At 44.7% G+C, this 8,081-nt stretch overlaps 1 protein-coding gene across 3 annotated transcripts in view; it reads right to left on the bottom strand.

The window, feature by feature from the left end:
• tsnare1 (T-SNARE Domain Containing 1) overlaps positions 1-6,848 on the bottom strand; it is a 190,029-nt gene extending 183,181 nt beyond the window's left edge. For all 3 annotated transcript variants that reach the window (XR_006084846.1, XM_042332044.1, XM_007896759.1), the window contains exon 1: positions 6,778-6,848. The gene's annotated coding sequence lies outside the window, so the exon portion shown is untranslated. The remainder of the gene's footprint in view (positions 1-6,777) is intronic.
• Positions 6,849-8,081: the final 1,233 nt, after the last annotated feature.

Consider the following 8,081-nt stretch of genomic DNA (forward strand, 5'->3'; position numbering starts at 1 on the left):
GACAGAGAGAGTGAGAGAGAGGGATTCTGATGAAGACGCCCCTCAGCCCATTTGAGAATTATCCTTTCAGAATCTCCACCTGACAATGTAGTGCGGTGTGTCAGCCCGGCTCAGTTGGTCGCGCTCGTGCCTCTGAGTCAGAAGGTTGTGGGTTCAAAGCCCACATGGAGACTTGGAACTAGAATACAATGTGGGGGTTGTGATACAATGTTGAAGGTGCTATCTGCCAGTTTCAACAGACATTAAAGATCCCACGGCAATATTCAAAAAGAGAAAGGAATTTCTCCAAGTGCCATTTCATCGCTATTTGTGCGAAACCATTGTGCACACATTGGCTGCTATGTTACAAATACACAGTCACGACACTTCACAGTTAATGAAGCACTTTGGGACTTCTTGCCAACGTGAAAGGTGCTAAACCAAATGCAAGGATTATTATTTTTATTATTATTATCCAGTTTAGATCTGGTTCAAGCAGAGTCCAATATCACGAAACAGTTCATTGTTCTCTGGCACTGGAGAGGTCCCACACTCAATCTGTAGTGAAATGAATCAATTTAATTCCCTGCCACCATCGGAAAGTAGTTCATTGGAGATGTGCCTGTTTTTAACTCTGATGTTGACTTTCTTGTTCCCCGGAGTTGCCGAGATGTCAAGCCCAGACAAGTAATTAATAAACCTTCAGTGACACCAACAGTGGACTCCAGATATTCTCTCTCTTTCTCTCTCTCTCTCTCTTCCCCAGTTTTGCACAAAATCTCCAATATTTAAATCTTCTCAAGCACGGATTGCAGTGACAAGTGGCAGGTCAAGTTTACTATCAGCAACCAGCTCATCATCGCCTCCAGACTTGTGTTTCGTGAGGAATCAGATTTTTATTCATCTGCCACATCTCCTCTCACACACATTACACAAACAAATGTGAGCCCCTACTCCCCCTTTACCCATTGCCAATGCAAAGATCACTCTGTACAGTCACACATTAGGAAATTAAGATAAGGTACTGGGGAGCTCCGTTATTATTGTCAGCATTTGAAGATCACTGAGCTATACAGCACAGAAATAGGCTCTCCGGTTCATAGCGACTCCACTGGTACTTTTCTCCACTTGAGCTACATGGTCTTAATTCCACTCTCCCATTCACAACACCCCTCCCCAAAACAATGCAATGGGATAAAAAAATTCACCTGGGTCTCGATCTACTTTGTTGGCATTTCAGAAAGTCTAGAATTAGCTAATCTTAAACACAGCCTTAATTTTGAGCCTATTTTCTCATTAACTTTTTGAAGCTGCTTTTTTAACCACAGATACACTGGTCTTCCCCACAAAGCTCAAGCTGTGGCTTTTGGTTTTCAGATTGGGGAACTGAAAAGCTCGACTCACAAAACCGCAAGATAGATTTACACAAAGAAGATTTGAATACCTGCCCTCCCATCAAACGGTTTATTAAGTAAACGGTAATAAAATAATAATCCTTCATTTGATGTACCACCTTAATCACGTCGCTTCGCTTCACGGGATTCACTGTAAAGTGTAGTGACTGTGTATTCGTAGGTGAACGCAGCAGTCAATTTGTGCACAGCAATGTCCCACAAACAGCGTTGAAGGGAATGACCAATTTTATTTCGGGGGTTGTTGGCCTGGACACTGCAAAGAGAAACTCCCTTCTCTGTTTGTATAGTGCCATGGGGTTTCTGACATCTCACCTGAGGAATGGACCTCCACTACCTGTCATTGCACCAGAGTGTCACCCTAGATCAGAAACTCAAAGTGAACCAGAACCCACAACCTTCTGACTCAAGAGGTGAGTACTACCAACTGAGCTAGACTGAATCTAACACCCTGGCCTCCAGCACTGATCAACCCAGCAGTTGATTTTGCTCGCTCTATGTAAAAAAAAAATTTGCTAATGTTTATCCTACATTTCATCTCCCTCAACCTATGCTCTTCGCTTGGTGCAGTGCTATATCTGACACAATCATTCCCGGTTTACTCTCTGAATCCTACGACACATAGGATTCAGAGAGTAATCCGGGAATGATAGTGTCAGATATAGACACCTAGACGTTCTCTATAATTTTCTTCTAACATCTTCTTGATATGGTTTGCACTTTAACCACTTTGCTTAATCCCACTCAACATCTTTATTGAACTCAATGAGCCATGGAACCAAAAATCTAAGCACGCACCATCTAGTGGGCACACAGCATCACTACATCTTACTTTTTTTATAGAAAAAATGCCTGAGCATTACATTTACATAAGTTCTGTGTAATCTTTTTCAACATTATTCTCTCAGACATTGGTTGGCATCAAGCCAAAGGCATCCAAATTTACAGATGACAACAAACTTGAAGAAATGACGAAAATCAACTTGCACAAACCCACAGAAGAGGGATTTCAGGAAATTGGCAGCAAGGTGGCAGATATAGTTTAGTACAGAATTGACAGGTTATAATAATCCTTGCATTTGATGTAGTGCCTTATCGTGTCTTCCAGATGACCCAAAGCGCTTCACAGACTATACTGGAAAGTGAATTGACTATATTTTGTAGGTGAAATATAGTCGCCCACAAAATATAAAAAGTTATGAGATTTAGCAGAAAGTAAGGGAAGTGAGGCACATTACAGACCAACTTTACTTCTGCATTGATGTGGGTAAGGGAGAACACACATACTGTGTATCTTTTACTGTCAACTTAGGATCTGAGCCCAACTCAGACGTTTGGTTCCAACTTCTTGCCACATTCTGTCTGATATCTCATGTCCTATTTGAACTTTCCTTCCTATCCCAAAGGATATCTTACTATATGTGCTTCCGCATCAGGCCACTATATAATGCCTCTGGCTAACATGGGAATAACACCACCACCACAAATTACATTTGTATAGCGCCTTTCACATCGGGAGGTCATCCAAGATTCTGGACAGTCAGGGATTTGGAGACGAGCTGGTGGTTGAGATCAGGAGGGGTGGAGGGCAGCGAGGGTAGGGGTAGGAGGGTGGCTGAAGGAGAGGTCAAAGAGGAGTCTTGAGACTTGCCTTGAAGGAAGCAAGGGAGGGATCAAGGCGTAGGGAATGTGGGAAGGAGTTTCAAAGGGTAGGCTGAAGCCAACCCTCAATGGTGGGGCATGCCGGGAGGGGGATGAGGAGCAGGCTGATATGGCGTTACCAGGTCACAGAGGTAGGAAGGTCATGAAGGGCTTTGAAGGCTAGGAAGAGGATTCCCCAAGAGTGGGGTTGATAGGATCACGGAGCTGGTGCGGGAGAGTACACAAGCTGCAGAGTTCTGAATGATCTGCAGCTTGTGGAGGGAAGAGTTGGGAAGGCCGACAAGCAGGGAGTTGGCGTTGGCGAGCCTAGATGTAACAAATGAATAGACAGGACAAGAGCATTGTGGTCCACCTATTGAGTCCCTGTGTAATAAAACAAATATTATACAGTTCTCTCTCTCACACGCTATTATTCCAGTGCTTTGCTCACCAGACTCCCAGCTCCTTCCTACAAAAACCTATCCAGGACTCTGCGGTTCATGGCCTTCCACATCAGGTAAGTCTATCACTCCCAGTCACTAAAAGGATGATGAAAAGATAATTCAAGAAGCAAGAGAATCAAGTTGGTCTCAAGTACAATTCACAAATCAACATTGACTATAGCCAGAGCCTCTACCATTTTATCAATAACCTCCCTCAGCAGTCTGGGCTTTGGACCGTTCGAGTCTGGTGATTTATCTTTTAAGTTGTAACCACTGTGCCATTCTTCAAATTCTTATAGCCTAGACTAACATTCCAGCACAATAATAGGGGTGCACTGCACTGTCAGAGGTGCCATCCTTTGGATGAGACGTTCAACTGTTTACCTGTTCAGGTGGATATTAAATGCTTTTGGTCACCCGGGTATCTGAAACATTCAGAAACCCATTACCATGCTTAAGAGTATCCAAACCAACCTGAGATAATAACATTCCTTGCATTTGATATAGGGCCTTATTAAGTCTTCGAGACATCTCAATGCGCTTCATAGAATATACTGTAAAGTAAATTGACTGCATATTTTGTGAGTGAAACGAGGCAGCCAATTGCACAGAGCAGTGTCCCACAAACAGTCATGGATTTAGTGACTAAATTATTATTTATTTTATTTTGGGGGGGATTTTATCCCCGGGAAAGCATTCCGCCAATCAACTAACAAACAGTTTCCTACTTACTGCTAGGTAAACAGAGGCGTGTGGAGTAAGGAAACTTGTCCAACGTTTCGCCCTGGTGGGAATCGAACCCAGGTCATCTCACTTGTGAGGCGAGTGCTCTAACCACTGAGCTATAGGACTCCAATATCCAGAACTTAATATTAAACACAAGGCACACAAATCATTTCATGAATGAGGCTTGATGTTTATTGATTAGTTAGAGCAGCAAAAGCACTGAAAGCAACGTATCTTCCTCACAACATGATTTAAGATGTCGGTCTTTGGCAAAATGACCTTTTGACTAGTGCCATTTTTAATGCTGGACTCATTTCTCGGCATCCTTCTTATGAAGGTTCTTACTTGGTAGGTTGCTTGTTTACGATGCTTCTTCCTACGCCCTAAGTTGAGGCACCCTGTGTGTCCCCTTCAGCAGTAAAAATCTGGTATGCACGGCTTCATGCTTGAGTTGCTTCAGATCTGCACTTTGTCCATTATGATGGGAACCATTTTTGTAAAGTCATTACACTCATGGACAAGATATCACTGCCTTACAAGTGGGCATTTTTGGAAACTATAGATACACATTTCTTGAACATGTAGTTACGTTTAAAATACTAAGAATGTTAATTTGAATAGTTACAGCCCCTACCAAGAATTGGTCGGAGGAGCTCAGTTTAGGCCGAGCGAAGCCAATTTCCCATTTGCGCCACTTCCACCATCCCAACAATCCCCGCGGAAACCCATCACCATGCTTAAAAGAGTATCGAAACTAAGCTGATATTTCCATGTACCCCACCTCCACATGGAAAACCAAGAATTTCCTTTAGCTGAACGTTGACAAGATGGAAGCCACCAATACCTCACTCCAAAGGCTGCTGAAACCCTGGTCCATGCCTCGTCATCTCTCGGCTGCACTATTCAAACGTCCTCTTCGCCAGCCTACCATCCATAAAATCCAGATTATTCAAAACTCTGCCGCCCGCATTCTCGCCCGCACCAAACTCCGCTCCATGATTACCCCAGTTCTTGCCAGACTGCACTGGCTGCCTATCCCAGAGAGGATCGATTTCAAGATCCTCACCCCTGTTTTCAAATCCCTCCACTCCTCCGCACCCCCCTACCTCTCTGACCTCCTCTCTCCTCAAAACAGTGCCCGTGGCCTTCGTTTCTCCGGGTCTGGTCTCCTCGTCCCCTGAATCCTCCGCTCCACCGTTGGCGGCTGTGCCTTCAGCCACTACGCCCTGAGGCTCTGGAACTCCCTTCCTCACTCCCTTCGTCTCGCTCCCTCTCTTCCTACTTTCAGGTCTCTGCTGAAGACCTTTCTTTTCGACCGCGCCTTTGGTCACTTTCTTCCCCCCTGGCTCAGTCCTTGGATCCTTTACTGCGAAGAGCTTTGAGATGCCGTCTGGCGTGGAGGGCGCTATATAAATCCAAGTTGTTGTTGTTGTAATGCGTGCGTGTATAAGGGTTTCGGCTGTCTGAGGGGTGAGACACGGGCGGAGTCGGGCAGTGTTGCGAAGATAGGGGAGGCAAGAAATATTACTGAAACAAAATTTTCTTCAATATTCATGAAATATTGATATGCGCAAATCCCAATATGAGTACAAGTTGCCTTTACTTCCAGTGTGTTAGCATCAGGGGATTGGGAGAGATTGAGGCTCATGTGGAGTATAAACATCGACACAAAACTTCTTGGACTGAATGGACTGTTTCCTTTCTCTAACATTCTATGTAGTTCTATCACTCCTCACCGCTGTATCAGCCCTGGGCTACTTTCCAGTTACATTTTGACCCAATCTTGCCTTTCACTCAGTTCTCATCACAAACCTCCTTTAACTCCTGGTCGCAATATTTGTGCCTTACCCAACTCATCACTTAACTATTTCCCACGATGGTGCAACACCCACATGACTTGGTTGGAAAGCGCCTTTCTTATTTCCAAAAGCTAATGGTGAGGTTATGGAATGAGCTGTTGGCTGTTAGTTACAGTGTTTGCAAAGTAAACTAAGCCGGACTTACATACCGCAGGACATGAAACACACCTCTCAGCTGTGCTGTTACAGCCTTGTAACCCACTGAGATAACTCAGGCTGCAAATTAAATTTAGAACAACACGCCAAATTTCCTGGTCTGTGTATTGGATTGCAACTACCACATTACACAACATTTCTGTTGCCTGCAACAAACAAAACAAAAACAACAGTTTGTGTTCAATATCCCCACACTAGTCACTCTCTCTCTCTCTCCCTTTCTCCTATCTCAGCACAGTGCAGGAACCAATGGCCTGCAAAACAGAAAGATTTATTCAGGGGAGAACTAACTACGTACTTATGCTAACAGAAAGCAATGCCCTGGGAAGGAGAGGCAGTGATGAGACAGACATCCTTTCTCTGCCATAAGTAGATATGAGCAAAATGACTCATTATATTGGAGAGAGAGCTGGAGGGGGGGGGGGGAAGAGAAACAAGAGAGGAATAAAGCAGCCAACTGCTGCAAAAGATAACCCCTGTCAAGTATGCAACCAAAGGCATCGCAGGTTTGCTACCGGCTGAAGGAATAAATATGCATTTTGATATAAAACAAGCACCTACCCCTGTGGTGACTGGGTTCTGCCAGAGCTCAGAGGCAACCAGGAACAATCCCAGTGGCCCGCTCCCACGTGACCGGCGTCGCGCGGCGCACGCCGGGGCTCGTAGTTCGCTCCGGGAAGAAAGTGGCCGTCACCGAGACTTCACGCGCGACCAGACTACAACTCCCAGCAAGCCCCGCGGCCACTGTGCTCCTTCACCCAGCCTCAAGGCTTCAGTGCTGTGGGTCATTTCAATGTACCTTTACCTTTTCCAGGAAATGTTTGCAATTAGTGATGAATGACCCAGGGAATTCCTGGTTTAGCCATTTCCTGTCCATGTTTTTTTTTTGTTTCTTGACCGAATCCTTTGGGCAATTGCAGAATCCCAAATATTGTACTTTTGAAAAAAAAACAACCTGTGCTTAATAATAATAACAACAACAAAATTACATTTGTATAGCGCCTTTCACATCGGAAGGATGATGGCCCGAAGTGCCATCTCTCCCAAAACGCCCTCATCCATTGCTCCTGCTCACTTCTCCTTTCTTTCCGTCCTCTCCCTCCTAGACTGTCCCACATCTCCTCTCTCCGTTCTCGCCTGGGAATCCTCCACTGGGCTCGTGGTGGCACACAACATTGACTGTCCAACAGCAGCCACCCTGACTGCCCCATCCCCAATAATAAGCTTTCAATTTAACATGGAGTGACATAGTTTGTCCGAATAGCCTGGTTCATTGAAGTAGATTTTATGTAAATCTATGCAACACTCTTATTGCTTATCAGATATTATCTTATAACATTTAAGACAATAGTTTTAAAGATTGAGGATTTTCAGATTTTTCTAACCTATCAAAGAATATTTTCATGCTCTTCCCGCTGCTTTTCCTCAGTGAGTCCTGTACGACCAAAACAATTTCCTCCCAGTTTCCTTAACGCTGTGCATAGTGCACTGCACAATTGTTCATCTTTTCCACTAAACATATCTTTCCCTCCCCTCTCAGCATTCCGAAGGGATCTTTCCCTCCGTCACTCCCTGGTTCATTCCTCCATCACCAACAATTCCTCTGCTCTCCCTGATACCTTCCCATGCCAGCACAGGAGATACAATACCTGCCCTTTCACCTCCTCCCATACCACTGTCCAAAGCCCCAAACATAGATTTCAGAGACAGTGATTTATGTGTACTATCACCAATGTAGTTTACTGTATTCGCTGCTCACGATGTGGTCTCCTCTACATTGGGGAGACGAAACGCAGATTGGGTGATGGATTTGCCGAACACCTCCGTTCTGTCCGCAAGCACAACCCTGAGCTTCCAGTTTCTTG

The sequence above is a fragment of the Callorhinchus milii genome, unplaced genomic scaffold (genome assembly GCF_018977255.1).
Source record: "Callorhinchus milii isolate IMCB2004 unplaced genomic scaffold, IMCB_Cmil_1.0 Scaffold2, whole genome shotgun sequence".
Classification (NCBI taxonomy): domain Eukaryota; kingdom Metazoa; phylum Chordata; class Chondrichthyes; order Chimaeriformes; family Callorhinchidae; genus Callorhinchus; species Callorhinchus milii.